The 16,171-nt window shown below is 55.0% G+C and overlaps 7 non-coding genes across 7 annotated transcripts; all 7 read left to right on the forward strand.

Moving 5' to 3' along the window:
* Positions 1–25: 25 nt before the first annotated feature.
* TRNAE-CUC (transfer RNA glutamic acid (anticodon CUC)) lies at positions 26–97 on the forward strand. The gene has a single exon. It is a non-coding gene; the product is annotated as a tRNA-Glu (tRNA).
* A 1,698-nt stretch (positions 98–1,795) lies between these two features.
* Positions 1,796–1,867, forward strand: TRNAD-GUC (transfer RNA aspartic acid (anticodon GUC)). Its single transcript has one exon. It is a non-coding gene; the product is annotated as a tRNA-Asp (tRNA).
* A 2,695-nt stretch (positions 1,868–4,562) lies between these two features.
* TRNAE-CUC (transfer RNA glutamic acid (anticodon CUC)) lies at positions 4,563–4,634 on the forward strand. Its single transcript has one exon. It is a non-coding gene; the product is annotated as a tRNA-Glu (tRNA).
* A 4,465-nt stretch (positions 4,635–9,099) lies between these two features.
* Positions 9,100–9,171, forward strand: TRNAE-CUC (transfer RNA glutamic acid (anticodon CUC)). Its single transcript has one exon. It is a non-coding gene; the product is annotated as a tRNA-Glu (tRNA).
* Positions 9,172–10,870: 1,699 nt separating this feature from the next.
* TRNAD-GUC (transfer RNA aspartic acid (anticodon GUC)) lies at positions 10,871–10,942 on the forward strand. The gene has a single exon. It is a non-coding gene; the product is annotated as a tRNA-Asp (tRNA).
* A 2,695-nt stretch (positions 10,943–13,637) lies between these two features.
* TRNAE-CUC (transfer RNA glutamic acid (anticodon CUC)) lies at positions 13,638–13,709 on the forward strand. The gene has a single exon. It is a non-coding gene; the product is annotated as a tRNA-Glu (tRNA).
* A 1,697-nt stretch (positions 13,710–15,406) lies between these two features.
* Positions 15,407–15,478, forward strand: TRNAD-GUC (transfer RNA aspartic acid (anticodon GUC)). Its single transcript has one exon. It is a non-coding gene; the product is annotated as a tRNA-Asp (tRNA).
* The last annotated feature ends 693 nt before the right edge of the window (positions 15,479–16,171 follow it).

The raw sequence follows: 16,171 nt of genomic DNA on the forward strand, positions 1-16,171 counted from the left end.
GGTGCTGCTCCAGAGCACCCAGTGCTCCCTGGTGGTCTAGTGGTTAGGATTCGGCGCTCTCACCGCCGCGGCCCGGGTTCGATTCCCGGTCAGGGAAGGGACTCTTTTTTTCTCCCCACGGTATACTTCTAGTTTTTTTTCATCCTATCTAAACACATTTTTTAAGGTTCTACATCGCAAATCTTTTATTACATACATTTCTTCTTTACTTGACCTGCCACCTGCTAATAACAACGTCACCTTTCAGGCACACAGACAAAACACTGATAGAAAACTGAATGCTGGTCATCAAAGCTTGTTCTTCACAAAGGATGGGTTACCGCTTGGAAGAAGCACTGGCAAATCCAGGAGGCCTGTTTCTAGGGGTCTCCAGCTCTATGAAGAATCCAGTTTCAAGACAACATTGAAAGGGAGAGATTCGCTTCTGGAGCTTGCTACACTATAGCTTCGGAGATGGCAGCTTGCCAAATTGTTGACAGGCTCGAGCCAATTGTCAGAATGCCAGTATTCTGCGACCCACCTAGTTTGATGGATATCTGCTGGTTGGGTGGAAGGAAGCAAAGAGGAGGTGGGGGCTTATAGTATTAACGTGAAGCCAGATAGGGAGATGGGGAAGAGCAGCATTGGAGGGGGAGAGCAACACGGGCGGGCGGGATACTGCTCACCAAGCCCGGATTTACGCAGGATGGGCGGAGTCCCTCAGTCTCTCTGTCCAGCGGGGGCTCTCTCTTTACCCGTATGGCCAGTCCGGCCCTGGTGCCGTCATGTCTCCCAAAGGGCGTCTCTAGCCCGTCACTCTGGAGTCTGTATCCTCCGGGTGAGGTCTCCTATTCTTCTAGCTAGGGGCTGGAGAGAAGGGAGGTGGTTGGTCTGGGGCGCCAGTCATAGTCGCCCTTGAGAGGCGTTTCTAAGGTAGTTTGTAAGTGTGTCTGGACAGGTTGCTCTAAGGTGCGCAAAGTGATGTCTTAGCATTTGAAAGAAGCATTGAGAAAGGCAGGTGGCCTGTTTGTTTTCCTTTGCTGGCTTTGTGCAGGGAAGGAAAGTCTCCATTGTAGGGTTTGGGGCTTTATGAAGGCCTTGAGCTGCTGTTTAGAGACAGAGTGCTGCCTAGGCGGCTGGGCACGCTGCTCACACCTCATGCCATATAGCGCCTTGTCATCCCTACATCACCGAGCCTTCGATAGCTCAGTTGGTAGAGCGGAGGACTGTAGTGGGGAAGCTGATATCCTTAGGTCGCTGGTTCAAATCCGGCTCGAAGGAATTTTGCAAAGTCTTCACTTTTTTCCTCTGCTTCACAATTCAAAGCGCCTCTTTCTCAGACACTCGCACACCTGGGCTTTTCCTGCCTCCTCTCTTCTCCTTTACAAGCCAGCTTTCTCCTTTGGCGCAGGCGGGCGGGTGGGCGGGTGGGAGGGAGCGTCTCCCTCCCCACTCCCTGTGTGCAGCCCCCGCTGCAATCCTCCAGCATCAGAGAGAGCCAGGGGCCCCTGGGCTGAAGAGCCAGGCCGGGGCCGTCAGAAGCAGCCGTGGGAGCTGGTTGCTGTGACTCTGGCATCAGGTGATGCTGCTGAGAGCGCTGCTGAGAGTGTCTGCTAGGAGGTGAGAAGGATCTTGTGAGGCAGGAGTGTGTTTGTGTGTGTATTGTGTGAGGGAGTGTGTGTGTGTTTATTGAGCCTGTGGGCCCCTGTGTTGGTGTGAAGGAGTTGATACATGGCACAAATTCGTAGCATATGAGGATGGACAGGAGGGTTTTCAGCCACAGGAGGAGCGGCTCAGCGAGACCAGGTGCAGCTGTTCCTCGTTAGTATAGTGGTCAGTATCCCCGCCTGTCACGCGGGAGACCGGGGTTCAATTCCCCGACGGGGAGGATTCCATCGCATTTTTTAAAGCATGACAACTCTACCTTTATTTAGAATTTCATCTAGAATGTGGCGCTTTCCACTCATGACATCATCTGATTTACTAATGCGGTCTCATAACTTTTACGATCAATCACGGGCAATTTTTAAGTGAGACACTTTTTGCGAAGGATGTCTGCCTTTTCGTTTTAAGCTTCTGTGTACTTAATTGAAAAGAGAAACGTGCACGAAGCCTTGTTATTTACATCAAAATCAAAGGACTACATGATCAATCATATGCGTTGAAGCCTGTTGTTTTTTCAAGAGACATAAATGAAATGATGGATCGCGCTCTGAATGAGGAATTATTTTTTATGACGTTGAAGCGTTTTATTTATCTTTGTTTCGGTCTAATGTTTTAGGGCTTTAAGGCACATTGTGAAAGTGAAAGTTCCACTGGCCTGCACGTGCACTCCCCACCATCCTCGTCAGAGATCTTATATTGCCTAGGTCCAGCATGAGTACCAAATTCCTTTCAGGCTATTGCAGTGTATTCTGCTACTTGTAGTTTCTAACACTCTAAACTGAGGGCGAGGGGAGCCAGCATCCAAAGCAACACCCTGGTCTGGGTGAAGCGCTCATGCTCAGATCTGGGCTTACTTGAGAGCTTTGACGAGGCCTTGGACGAGCTGCAGGCATCCCCCAGAAGGTCTGCTGCCCTCCTACAGGGGTCCCTGAGAAGAGGAGCAGACCCCCGCTGGTGCCCTGAGAAGAGGCACTGACCCCCCGCTGGTGCCCTGAGTAGAGGCGCTGACACCCCGCTGGTGCCCTGAGGAGAGGCACTACCCTCCCTCTGGTGCCCTGAGAGGAGGAGCTGACCCCCGCTGGTGCCCTGAGAAGAGGCACTGACACCCCGCTGGTGCCCTGAGGAGAGGCACTGCCCTCCCTCTGGTGCCCTGAGAGGAGGAGCTGACCCCCGCTGGTGCCCTGAGAAGAGGCGCTTACCTCCTGCTGGTGCCCTGAGTAGAGGCGCTGACCTCCCGCTGGTGCCATGAGAAAAGGGACTGCCCTCCTTCAGGGGTACCTGAGAAGAGGTGCTGATTCCCCGCTAGTGCCCTGAGAAGTGGCGCTGACCTCCAGCTGGTGCCCTGAGAAGAGGCGCTGCCCTCCTGCAAGGGCCCCTGAGAAGAGGCGCTGACCTCCAGCTGGTGCCATGAGAATAGGCGCTGCCCTCCTGCAAGGGCCCCTGAGAAGAGGCGCTGACCCCCCCCGCTAGTGCCCTGAGAAGAGGCGCTGACCTCCAGCTGGTGCCCTGAGAAGAGGCGCTGACCTCCAGCTGGTGCCCTGAGAAGAGGCGCTGCCCTCCTGCAAGGGCCCCTGAGAAGAGGCGCTGACCTCCAGCTGATGCCCTGAGAAGAGGCGCTGCCCTCCTGCAAGGGCCCCTGAGAAGAGGTGCTGACCCCCCCGCTAGTGCCCTGAGAAGAGGCGCTGACCTCCAGCTGGTGCCCTGAGAAGAGGTGCTGACCTCCCGCTGGTGCCCTGAGAAGAGGTGCTGACCTCCCGCTGGTGCCCTAAGAAGAGGCGCTGACCTCCTGCTGGTGCCCTGAGAAGAGGCACTGACCCCCCGCTGGTGCCCTGAGTAGAGGTGCTGACACCCCGCTGGGGCCCTGAGAAGAGGCACTGACCCCCCCCCGCTGGTGCTCTGAGGAGAGGCACTGCCCTCCCTCTGGTGCTCTGAGAGGAGGAGCTGACCCCCGCTGGTGCCCTGAGAAGAGGCGCTTATCTCCTGCTGGTGCCCTGAGTAGAGGCGCTGACCTCCCGCTGGTGCCATGAGAAAAGGGACTGCCCTCCTTCAGGGGTACCTGAGAAGAGGTGCTGATCCCCGCTAGTGCCCTGAGAAGAGGCGCTGACCTCCAGCTGGTGCCCTGAGAAGAGGCGCTGACCTCCCGCTGGTGCCCTGAGAAGAGGCGCTGACCTCCAGCTGGTGCCCTGAGAAGAGGCGCTGCCCTCCTGCAAGGGCCCCTGAGAAGAGGCGCTGACCCCCCGCTAGTGCCCTGAGAAGAGGCACTGACCTCCAGCTGGTGCCCTGAGAAGAGGCGCTGCCCTCCTGCAAAGGCCCCTGAGAAGAGGCGCTGACCCCCCCGCTAGTGCCCTGAGAAGAGGCGCTGACCTCCAGCTGGTGCCCTGAGAAGAGGCGCTGCCCTCCTGCAAGGGCCCCTGAGAAGAGGCGCTGACCCCCCGCTAGTGCCCTGAGAAGAGGTGCTGACCTCCAGCTGGTGCCCTGAGAAGAGGCGCTGACCTCCCGCTGGTGCCCTGAGAAGAGGCGCTGACCTCCCGCTGGTGCCCTGAGAAGAGGAGCTGACCTAGAACAGTGACTGGTATTTTTCTGGATGGTTAATTGGTTCTTGCTGTTTTTGCTCTCCAGTTAGTTGTGTGTTATGAAGGTCCCATGCGTCTTCCAGGGATGGAAACTGTCCCGAGATCTGAGTCTATTTAACGTTCAGTAGATTGCTTTGTTGGGGGTGTGCCTGAAAGCAGTGTTTTTTTTGTGTGTCCCATGATGTTTTCCAAAGTGTAGTAAAGACAAGCTTGCCAGTGTTAGGTTGATGTGTGTGTGTTTTCCTGCTTACTTTAGTTGATGCACAAAACCCTGTGACAGCAGCACAGGCGGCCTCACCCTGGTGGTATGTCTTGGAGCAGGTGCTGCTCCAGAGCACCCAGTGCTCCCTGGTGGTCTAGTGGTTAGGATTCGGCGCTCTCACCGCCGCGGCCCGGGTTCGATTCCCGGTCAGGGAAGGGACTCTTTTTTTCTCCCCACGGTATACTTCTAGTTTTTTTTCATCCTATCTAAACACATTTTTTAAGGTTCTACATCGCAAATCTTTTATTACATACATTTCTTCTTTACTTGACCTGCCACCTGCTAATAACAACGTCACCTTTCAGGCACACAGACAAAACACTGATAGAAAACTGAATGCTGGTCATCAAAGCTTGTTCTTCACAAAGGATGGGTTACCGCTTGGAAGAAGCACTGGCAAATCCAGGAGGCCTGTTTCTAGGGGTCTCCAGCTCTATGAAGAATCCAGTTTCAAGACAACATTGAAAGGGAGAGATTCGCTTCTGGAGCTTGCTACACTATAGCTTCGGAGATGGCAGCTTGCCAAATTGTTGACAGGCTCGAGCCAATTGTCAGAATGCCAGTATTCTGCGACCCACCTAGTTTGATGGATATCTGCTGGTTGGGTGGAAGGAAGCAAAGAGGAGGTGGGGGCTTATAGTATTAACGTGAAGCCAGATAGGGAGATGGGGAAGAGCAGCATTGGAGGGGGAGAGCAACACGGGCGGGCGGGATACTGCTCACCAAGCCCGGATTTACGCAGGATGGGCGGAGTCCCTCAGTCTCTCTGTCCAGCGGGGGCTCTCTCTTTACCCGTATGGCCAGTCCGGCCCTGGTGCCGTCATGTCTCCCAAAGGGCGTCTCTAGCCCGTCACTCTGGAGTCTGTATCCTCCGGGTGAGGTCTCCTATTCTTCTAGCTAGGGGCTGGAGAGAAGGGAGGTGGTTGGTCTGGGGCGCCAGTCATAGTCGCCCTTGAGAGGCGTTTCTAAGGTAGTTTGTAAGTGTGTCTGGACAGGTTGCTCTAAGGTGCGCAAAGTGATGTCTTAGCATTTGAAAGAAGCATTGAGAAAGGCAGGTGGCCTGTTTGTTTTCCTTTGCTGGCTTTGTGCAGGGAAGGAAAGTCTCCATTGTAGGGTTTGGGGCTTTATGAAGGCCTTGAGCTGCTGTTTAGAGACAGAGTGCTGCCTAGGCGGCTGGGCACGCTGCTCACACCTCATGCCATATAGCGCCTTGTCATCCCTACATCACCGAGCCTTCGATAGCTCAGTTGGTAGAGCGGAGGACTGTAGTGGGGAAGCTGATATCCTTAGGTCGCTGGTTCAAATCCGGCTCGAAGGAATTTTGCAAAGTCTTCACTTTTTTCCTCTGCTTCACAATTCAAAGCGCCTCTTTCTCAGACACTCGCACACCTGGGCTTTTCCTGCCTCCTCTCTTCTCCTTTACAAGCCAGCTTTCTCCTTTGGCGCAGGCGGGCGGGTGGGCGGGTGGGAGGGAGCGTCTCCCTCCCCACTCCCTGTGTGCAGCCCCCGCTGCAATCCTCCAGCATCAGAGAGAGCCAGGGGCCCCTGGGCTGAAGAGCCAGGCCGGGGCCGTCAGAAGCAGCCGTGGGAGCTGGTTGCTGTGACTCTGGCATCAGGTGATGCTGCTGAGAGCGCTGCTGAGAGTGTCTGCTAGGAGGTGAGAAGGATCTTGTGAGGCAGGAGTGTGTTTGTGTGTGTATTGTGTGAGGGAGTGTGTGTGTGTTTATTGAGCCTGTGGGCCCCTGTGTTGGTGTGAAGGAGTTGATACATGGCACAAATTCGTAGCATATGAGGATGGACAGGAGGGTTTTCAGCCACAGGAGGAGCGGCTCAGCGAGACCAGGTGCAGCTGTTCCTCGTTAGTATAGTGGTCAGTATCCCCGCCTGTCACGCAGGAGACCGGGGTTCAATTCCCCGACGGGGAGGATTCCATCGCATTTTTTAAAGCATGACAACTCTACCTTTATTTAGAATTTCATCTAGAATGTGGCGCTTTCCACTCATGACATCATCTGATTTACTAATGCGGTCTCATAACTTTTACGATCAATCACGGGCAATTTTTAAGTGAGACACTTTTTGCGAAGGATGTCTGCCTTTTCGTTTTAAGCTTCTGTGTACTTAATTGAAAAAAGAAACGTGCACGAAGCCTTGTTATTTACATCAAAATCAAAGGACTACATGATCAATCATATGCGTTGAAGCCTGTTGTTTTTTCAAGAGACATAAATGAAATGATGGATCGCGCTCTGAATGAGGAATTATTTTTTATGACGTTGAAGCGTTTTATTTATCTTTGTTTCGGTCTAATGTTTTAGGGCTTTAAGGCACATTGTGAAAGTGAAAGTTCCACTGGCCTGCACGTGCACTCCCCACCATCCTCGTCAGAGATCTTATATTGCCTAGGTCCAGCATGAGTACCAAATTCCTTTCAGGCTATTGCAGTGTATTCTGCTACTTGTAGTTTCTAACACTCTAAACTGAGGGCGAGGGGAGCCAGCATCCAAAGCAACACCCTGGTCTGGGTGAAGCGCTCATGCTCAGATCTGGGCTTACTTGAGAGCTTTGACGAGGCCTTGGACGAGCTGCAGGCATCCCCCAGAAGGTCTGCTGCCCTCCTACAGGGGTCCCTGAGAAGAGGAGCAGACCCCCGCTGGTGCCCTGAGAAGAGGCACTGACCCCCCGCTGGTGCCCTGAGTAGAGGCGCTGACACCCCGCTGGTGCCCTGAGGAGAGGCACTACCCTCCCTCTGGTGCCCTGAGAGGAGGAGCTGACCCCCGCTGGTGCCCTGAGAAGAGGCACTGACACCCCGCTGGTGCCCTGAGGAGAGGCACTGCCCTCCCTCTGGTGCCCTGAGAGGAGGAGCTGACCCCCGCTGGTGCCCTGAGAAGAGGCGCTTACCTCCTGCTGGTGCCCTGAGTAGAGGCGCTGACCTCCCGCTGGTGCCATGAGAAAAGGGACTGCCCTCCTTCAGGGGTACCTGAGAAGAGGTGCTGATTCCCCGCTAGTGCCCTGAGAAGTGGCGCTGACCTCCAGCTGGTGCCCTGAGAAGAGGCGCTGCCCTCCTGCAAGGGCCCCTGAGAAGAGGCGCTGACCTCCAGCTGGTGCCATGAGAATAGGCGCTGCCCTCCTGCAAGGGCCCCTGAGAAGAGGCGCTGACCCCCCCCGCTAGTGCCCTGAGAAGAGGCGCTGACCTCCAGCTGGTGCCCTGAGAAGAGGCGCTGACCTCCAGCTGGTGCCCTGAGAAGAGGCGCTGCCCTCCTGCAAGGGCCCCTGAGAAGAGGCGCTGACCTCCAGCTGATGCCCTGAGAAGAGGCGCTGCCCTCCTGCAAGGGCCCCTGAGAAGAGGTGCTGACCCCCCCGCTAGTGCCCTGAGAAGAGGCGCTGACCTCCAGCTGGTGCCCTGAGAAGAGGTGCTGACCTCCCGCTGGTGCCCTGAGAAGAGGTGCTGACCTCCCGCTGGTGCCCTGAGAAGAGGCGCTGACCTCCTGCTGGTGCCCTGAGAAGAGGCACTGACCCCCCGCTGGTGCCCTGAGTAGAGGTGCTGACACCCCGCTGGGGCCCTGAGAAGAGGCACTGACCCCCCCCCGCTGGTGCTCTGAGGAGAGGCACTGCCCTCCCTCTGGTGCTCTGAGAGGAGGAGCTGACCCCCGCTGGTGCCCTGAGAAGAGGCGCTTACCTCCTGCTGGTGCCCTGAGTAGAGGCGCTGACCTCCCGCTGGTGCCATGAGAAAAGGGACTGCCCTCCTTCAGGGGTACCTGAGAAGAGGTGCTGATCCCCGCTAGTGCCCTGAGAAGAGGCGCTGACCTCCAGCTGGTGCCCTGAGAAGAGGCGCTGACCTCCCGCTGGTGCCCTGAGAAGAGGCGCTGACCTCCAGCTGGTGCCCTGAGAAGAGGCGCTGCCCTCCTGCAAGGGCCCCTGAGAAGAGGCGCTGACCCCCCGCTAGTGCCCTGAGAAGAGGCACTGACCTCCAGCTGGTGCCCTGAGAAGAGGCGCTGCCCTCCTGCAAAGGCCCCTGAGAAGAGGCGCTGACCCCCCCGCTAGTGCCCTGAGAAGAGGCGCTGACCTCCAGCTGGTGCCCTGAGAAGAGGCGCTGCCCTCCTGCAAGGGCCCCTGAGAAGAGGCGCTGACCCCCCGCTAGTGCCCTGAGAAGAGGTGCTGACCTCCAGCTGGTGCCCTGAGAAGAGGCGCTGACCTCCCGCTGGTGCCCTGAGAAGAGGCGCTGACCTCCCGCTGGTGCCCTGAGAAGAGGAGCTGACCTAGAACAGTGACTGGTATTTTTCTGGATGGTTAATTGGTTCTTGCTGTTTTTGCTCTCCAGTTAGTTGTGTGTTATGAAGGTCCCATGCGTCTTCCAGGGATGGAAACTGTCCCGAGATCTGAGTCTATTTAAGGTTCAGTAGATTGCTTTGTTGGGGGTGTGCCTGAAAGCAGTGTTTTTTTTGTGTGTCCCATGATGTTTTCCAAAGTGTAGTAAAGACTAGCTTGCCAGTGTTAGGTTGATGTGTGTGTGTTTTCCTGCTTACTTTAGTTGATGCACAAAACCCTGTGACAGCAGCACAGGCGGCCTCACCCTGGTGGTATGTCTTGGAGCAGGTGCTGCTCCAGAGCACCCAGTGCTCCCTGGTGGTCTAGTGGTTAGGATTCGGCGCTCTCACCGCCGCGGCCCGGGTTCGATTCCCGGTCAGGGAAGGGGACTTTTTTTTTCTCCCCACGGTATACTTCTAGTTTTTTTTCATCCTATCTAAACACATTTTTTAAGGTTTTACATCGCAAATCTTTTATTACATACATTTCTTCTTTACTTGACCTGCCACCTGCTAATAACAACGTCACCTTTCAGGCACACAGACAAAACACTGATAGAAAACTGAATGCTGGTCATCAAAGCTTGTTCTTCACAAAGGATGGGTTACCGCTTGGAAGAAGCACTGGCAAATCCAGGAGGCCTGTTTCTAGGGGTCTCCAGCTCTATGAAGAATCCAGTTTCAAGACAACATTGAAAGGGAGAGATTCGCTTCTGGAGCTTGCTACACTATAGCTTCGGAGATGGCAGCTTGCCAAATTGTTGACAGGCTCGAGCCAATTGTCAGAATGCCAGTATTCTGCGACCCACCTAGTTTGATGGATATCTGCTGGTTGGGTGGAAGGAAGCAAAGAGGAGGTGGGGGCTTATAGTATTAACGTGAAGCCAGATAGGGAGATGGGGAAGAGCAGCATTGGAGGGGGAGAGCAACACCGGCGGGCGGGATACAGCTCACCAAGCCCGGATTTACGCAGGATGGGCGGAGTCCCTCAGTCTCTCTGTCCAGCGGGGGCTCTCTCTTTACCCGTATGGCCAGTCCGGCCCTGGTGCCGTCATGTCTCCCAAAGGGCGTCTCTAGCCCGTCACTCTGGAGTCTGTATCCTCCGGGTGAGGTCTCCTATTCTTCTAGCTAGGGGCTGGAGAGAAGGGAGGTGGTTGGTCTGGGGCGCCAGTCATAGTCGCCCTTGAGAGGCGTTTCTAAGGTAGTTTGTAAGTGTGTCTGGACAGGTTGCTCTAAGGTGCGCAAAGTGATGTCTTAGCATTTGAAAGAAGCATTGAGAAAGGCAGGTGGCCTGTTTGTTTTCCTTTGCTGGCTTTGTGCAGGGAAGGAAAGTCTCCATTGTAGGGTTTGGCGCTTTATGAAGGCCTTGAGCTGCTGTTTAGAGACAGAGTGCTGCCTAGGCGGCTGGGCACGCTGCTCACACCTCATGCCATATAGCGCCTTGTCATCCCTACATCACCGAGCCTTCGATAGCTCAGTTGGTAGAGCGGAGGACTGTAGTGGGGAAGCTGATATCCTTAGGTCGCTGGTTCAAATCCGGCTCGAAGGAATTTTGCAAAGTCTTCACTTTTTTCCTCTGCTTCACAATTCAAAGCGCCTCTTTCTCAGACACTCGCACACCTGGGCTTTTCCTGCCTCCTCTCTTCTCCTTTACAAGCCAGCTTTCTCCTTTGGCGCAGGCGGGCGGGTGGGCGGGTGGGAGGGAGCGTCTCCCTCCCCACTCCCTGTGTGCAGCCCCCGCTGCAATCCTCCAGCATCAGAGAGAGCCAGGGGCCCCTGGGCTGAAGATCCAGGCCGGGGCCGTCAGAAGCAGCCGTGGGAGCTGGTTGCTGTGACTCTGGCATCAGGTGATGCTGCTGAGAGCGCTGCTGAGAGTGTCTGCTAGGAGGTGAGAAGGATCTTGTGAGGCAGGAGTGTGTTTGTGTGTGTATTGTGTGAGGGAGTGTGTGTGTGTTTATTGAGCCTGTGGGCCCCTGTGTTGGTGTGAAGGAGTTGATAAATGGCACAAATTCGTAGCATATGAGGATGGACAGGAGGGTTTTCAGCCATATAAGGAGCGGCTCAGCGAGACCAGGTGCAGCTGTTCCTCGTTAGTATAGTGGTCAGTATCCCCGCCTGTCACGCGGGAGACCGGGGTTCAATTCCCCGACGGGGAGGATTCCATCGCATTTTTTAAAGCATGACAACTCTACCTTTATTTAGAATTTCATCTAGAATGTGGCGCTTTCCACTCATGACATCATCTGATTTACTAATGCGGTCTCATAACTTTTACGATCAATCACGGGCAATTTTTAAGTGAGACACTTTTTGCGAAGGATGTCTGCCTTTTCGTTTTAAGCTTCTGTGTACTTAATTGAAAAAAGAAACGTGCACGAAGCCTTGTTATTTACATCAAAATCAAAGGACTACATGATCAATCATATGCGTTGAAGCCTGTTGTTTTTTCAAGAGACATAAATGAAATGATGGATCGCGCTCTGAATGAGGAATTATTTTTTATGACGTTGAAGCGTTTTATTTATCTTTGTTTCGGTCTAATGTTTTAGGGCCTACAGGCACATTGTGAAAGTGAAAGTTCCACTGGCCTGCACGTGCACTCCCCACCATCCTCGTCAGAGATCTTATATTGCCTAGGTCCAGCATGAGTACCAAATTCCTTTCAGGCTATTGCAGTGTATTCTGCTACTTGTAGTTTCTAACACTCTAAACTGAGGGCGAGGGGAGCCAGCATCCAAAGCAACACCCTGGTCTGGGTGAAGCGCTCATGCTCAGATCTGGGCTTACTTGAGAGCTTTGACGAGGCCTTGGACGAGCTGCAGGCATCCCCCAGAAGGTCTGCTGCCCTCCTACAGGGGTCCCTGAGAAGAGGAGCAGACCCCCGCTGGTGCCCTGAGAAGAGGCACTGACCCCCCGCTGGTGCCCTGAGTAGAGGCGCTGACACCCCGCTGGTGCCCTGAGGAGAGGCACTACCCTCCCTCTGGTGCCCTGAGAGGAGGAGCTGACCCCCGCTGGTGCCCTGAGAAGAGGCACTGACACCCCGCTGGTGCCCTGAGGAGAGGCACTGCCCTCCCTCTGGTGCCCTGAGAGGAGGAGCTGACCCCCGCTGGTGCCCTGAGAAGAGGCGCTTACCTCCTGCTGGTGCCCTGAGTAGAGGCGCTGACCTCCCGCTGGTGCCATGAGAAAAGGGACTGCCCTCCTTCAGGGGTACCTGAGAAGAGGTGCTGATTCCCCGCTAGTGCCCTGAGAAGTGGCGCTGACCTCCAGCTGGTGCCCTGAGAAGAGGCGCTGCCCTCCTGCAAGGGCCCCTGAGAAGAGGCGCTGACCTCCAGCTGGTGCCATGAGAATAGGCGCTGCCCTCCTGCAAGGGCCCCTGAGAAGAGTCGCTGACCCCCCCCGCTAGTGCCCTGAGAAGAGGCGCTGACCTCCAGCTGGTGCCCTGAGAAGAGGCGCTGACCTCCAGCTGGTGCCCTGAGAAGAGGCGCTGCCCTCCTGCAAAGGCCCCTGAGAAGAGGCGCTGACCTCCAGCTGGTGCCCTGAGAAGAGGCGCTGCCCTCCTGCAAGGGCCCCTGAGAAGAGGCGCTGACCCCCCCGCTAGTGCCCTGAGAAGAGGTGCTGACCTCCAGCTGGTGCCCTGAGAAGAGGTGCTGACCTCCCGCTGGTGCCCTGAGAAGAGGTGCTGACCTCCCGCTGGTGCCCTGAGAAGAGGCGCTGACCTCCTGCTGGTGTCCTGAGAAGAGGCACTGACCCCCCGCTGGTGCCCTGAGTAGAGGTGCTGACACCCCGCTGGGGCCCTGAGAAGAGGCACTGACCCCCCCCCGCTGGTGCTCTGAGGAGAGGCACTGCCCTCCCTCTGGTGCTCTGAGAGGAGGAGCTGACCCCCGCTGGTGCCCTGAGAAGAGGCGCTTACCTCCTGCTGGTGCCCTGAGTAGAGGCGCTGACCTCCCGCTGGTGCCATGAGAAAAGGGACTGCCCTCCTTCAGGGGTACCTGAGAAGAGGTGCTGATCCCCGCTAGTGCCCTGAGAAGAGGCGCTGACCTCCAGCTGGTGCCCTGAGAAGAGGCGCTGACCTCCCGCTGGTGCCCTGAGAAGAGGCGCTGACCTCCAGCTGGTGCCCTGAGAAGAGGCGCTGCCCTCCTGCAAGGGCCCCTGAGAAGAGGCGCTGACCCCCCGCTAGTGCCCTGAGAAGAGGCACTGACCTCCAGCTGGTGCCCTGAGAAGAGGCGCTGCCCTCCTGCAAAGGCCCCTGAGAAGAGGCGCTGACCCCCCCGCTAGTGCCCTGAGAAGAGGCGCTGACCTCCAGCTGGTGCCCTGAGAAGAGGCGCTGCCCTCCTGCAAGGGCCCCTGAGAAGAGGCGCTGACCCCCCGCTAGTGCCCTGAGAAGAGGTGCTGACCTCCAGCTGGTGCCCTGAGAAGAGGCGCTGACCTCCCGCTGGTGCCCTGAGAAGAGGCGCTGACCTCCCGCTGGTGCCCTGAGAAGAGGAGCTGACCTAGAACAGTGACTGGTATTTTTCTGGATGGTTAATTGGTTCTTGCTGTTTTTGCTCTCCAGTTAGTTGTGTGTTATGAAGGTCCCATGCGTCTTCCAGGGATGGAAACTGTCCCGAGATCTGAGTCTATTTAACGTTCAGTAGATTGCTTTGTTGGGGGTGTGCCTGAAAGCAGTGTTTTTTTTGTGTGTCCCATGATGTTTTCCAAAGTGTAGTAAAGACTAGCTTGCCAGTGTTAGGTTGATGTGTGTGTGTTTTCCTGCTTACTTTAGTTGATGCACAAAACCCTGTGACAGCAGCACAGGCGGCCTCACCCTGGTGGTATGTCTTGGAGCAGGTGCTGCTCCAGAGCACCCAGTGCTCCCTGGTGGTCTAGTGGTTAGGATTCGGCGCTCTCACCGCCGCGGCCCGGGTTCGATTCCCGGTCAGGGAAGGGACTCTTTTTTTCTCCCCACGGTATACTTCTAGTTTTTTTTCATCCTATCTAAACACATTTTTTAAGGTTCTACATCGCAAATCTTTTATTACATACATTTCTTCTTTACTTGACCTGCCACCTGCTAATAACAACGTCACCTTTCAGGCACACAGACAAAACACTGATAGAAAACTGAATGCTGGTCATCAAAGCTTGTTCTTCACAAAGGATGGGTTACCGCTTGGAAGAAGCACTGGCAAATCCAGGAGGCCTGTTTCTAGGGGTCTCCAGCTCTATGAAGAATCCAGTTTCAAGACAACATTGAAAGGGAGAGATTCGCTTCTGGAGCTTGCTACACTATAGCTTCGGAGATGGCAGCTTGCCAAATTGTTGACAGGCTCGAGCCAATTGTCAGAATGCCAGTATTCTGCGACCCACCTAGTTTGATGGATATCTGCTGGTTGGGTGGAAGGAAGCAAAGAGGAGGTGGGGACTTATAGTATTAACGTGAAGCCAGATAGGGAGATGGGGAAGAGCAGCATTGGAGGGGGAGAGCAACACGGGCGGGCGGGATACTGCTCACCAAGCCCGGATTTACGCAGGATGGGCGGAGTCCCTCAGTCTCTCTGTCCAGCGGGGGCTCTCTCTTTACCCGTATGGCCAGTCCGGCCCTGGTGCCGTCATGTCTCCCAAAGGGCGTCTCTAGCCCGTCACTCTGGAGTCTGTATCCTCCGGGTGAGGTCTCCTATTCTTCTAGCTAGGGGCTGGAGAGAAGGGAGGTGGTTGGTCTGGGGCGCCAGTCATAGTCGCCCTTGAGAGGCGTTTCTAAGGTAGTTTGTAAGTGTGTCTGGACAGGTTGCTCTAAGGTGCGTAAAGTGATGTCTTAGCATTTGAAAGAAGCATTGAGAAAGGCAGGTGGCCTGTTTGTTTTCCTTTGCTGGCTTTGTGCAGGGAAGGAAAGTCTCCATTGTAGGGTTTGGCGCTTTATGAAGGCCTTGAGCTGCTGTTTAGAGACAGAGTGCTGCCTAGGCGGCTGGGCACGCTGCTCACACCTCATGCCATATAGCGCCTTGTCATCCCTACATCACCGAGCCTTCGATAGCTCAGTTGGTAGAGCGGAGGACTGTAGTGGGGAAGCTGATATCCTTAGGTCGCTGGTTCAAATCCGGCTCGAAGGAATTTTGCAAAGTCTTCACTTTTTTCCTCTGCTTCACAATTCAAAGCGCCTCTTTCTCAGACACTCGCACACCTGGGCTTTTCCTGCCTCCTCTCTTCTCCTTTACAAGCCAGCTTTCTCCTTTGGCGCAGGCGGGCGGGTGGGCGGGTGGGAGGGAGCGTCTCCCTCCCCACTCCCTGTGTGCAGCCCCCGCTGCAATCCTCCAGCATCAGAGAGAGCCAGGGGCCCCTGGGCTGAAGATCCAGGCCAGGCCGTCAGAAGCAGCCGTGGGAGCTGGTTGCTGTGACTCTGGCATCAGGTGATGCTGCTGAGAGCGCTGCTGAGAGTGTCTGCTAGGAGGTGAGAAGGATCTTGTGAGGCAGGAGTGTGTTTGTGTGTGTATTGTGTGAGGGAGTGTGTGTGTGTTTATTGAGCCTGTGGGCCCCTGTGTTGGTGTGAAGGAGTTGATAAATGGCACAAATTCATAGCATATGAGGATGGACAGGCGGGTTTTCAGCCACATGAGGAGCGGCTCAGCGAGACCAGGTGCAGCTGTTCCTCGTTAGTATAGTGGTCAGTATCCCCGCCTGTCACGCGGGAGACCGGGGTTCAATTCCCCGACGGGGAGGATTCCATCGCATTTTTTAAAGCATGACAACTCTACCTTTATTTAGAATTTCATCTAGAATGTGGCGCTTTCCACTCATGACATCATCTGATTTACTAATGCGGTCTCATAACTTTTACGATCAATCACGGGCAATTTTTAAGTGGGACACTTTTTGCGAAGGATGTCTGCCTTTTCGTTTTAACCTTCTGTGTACTTAATTGAAAAAAGAAACGTGCACGAAGCCTTGTTATTTACATCAAAATCAAATGACTACATGATCAATCATATGCGTTGAAGCCTGTTGTTTTTTCAAGAGACATAAATGAAATGATGGATCGCGCTCTGAATGAGGAATTATTTTTTATGACGTTGAAGCGTTTTATTTATCTTTGTTTCGGTCTAATGTTTTAGGGCTTACAGGCACATTGTGAAAGTGAAAGTTCCACTGGCCTGCACGTGCACTCCCCACCATCCTCGTCAGAGATCTTATATTGCCTAGGTCCAGCATGAGTACCAAATTCCTTTCAGGCTATTGCAGTGTATTCTGCTACTTGTAGTTTCTAACACTCTAAACTGAGGGCGAGGGGAGCCAGCATCCAAAGCAACACCCTGGTCTGGGTGAAGCGCTCATGCTCAGATCTGGGCTTACTTGAGAGCTTTGACGAGGCCTTGGACGAGCTGCAGGCATCCCCCAGAAGGTCTGCTGCCCTC

This window comes from Triturus cristatus, chromosome 4_1 (assembly GCF_964204655.1).
Source record: "Triturus cristatus chromosome 4_1, aTriCri1.1, whole genome shotgun sequence".
Classification (NCBI taxonomy): Eukaryota; Metazoa; Chordata; class Amphibia; order Caudata; family Salamandridae; genus Triturus; species Triturus cristatus.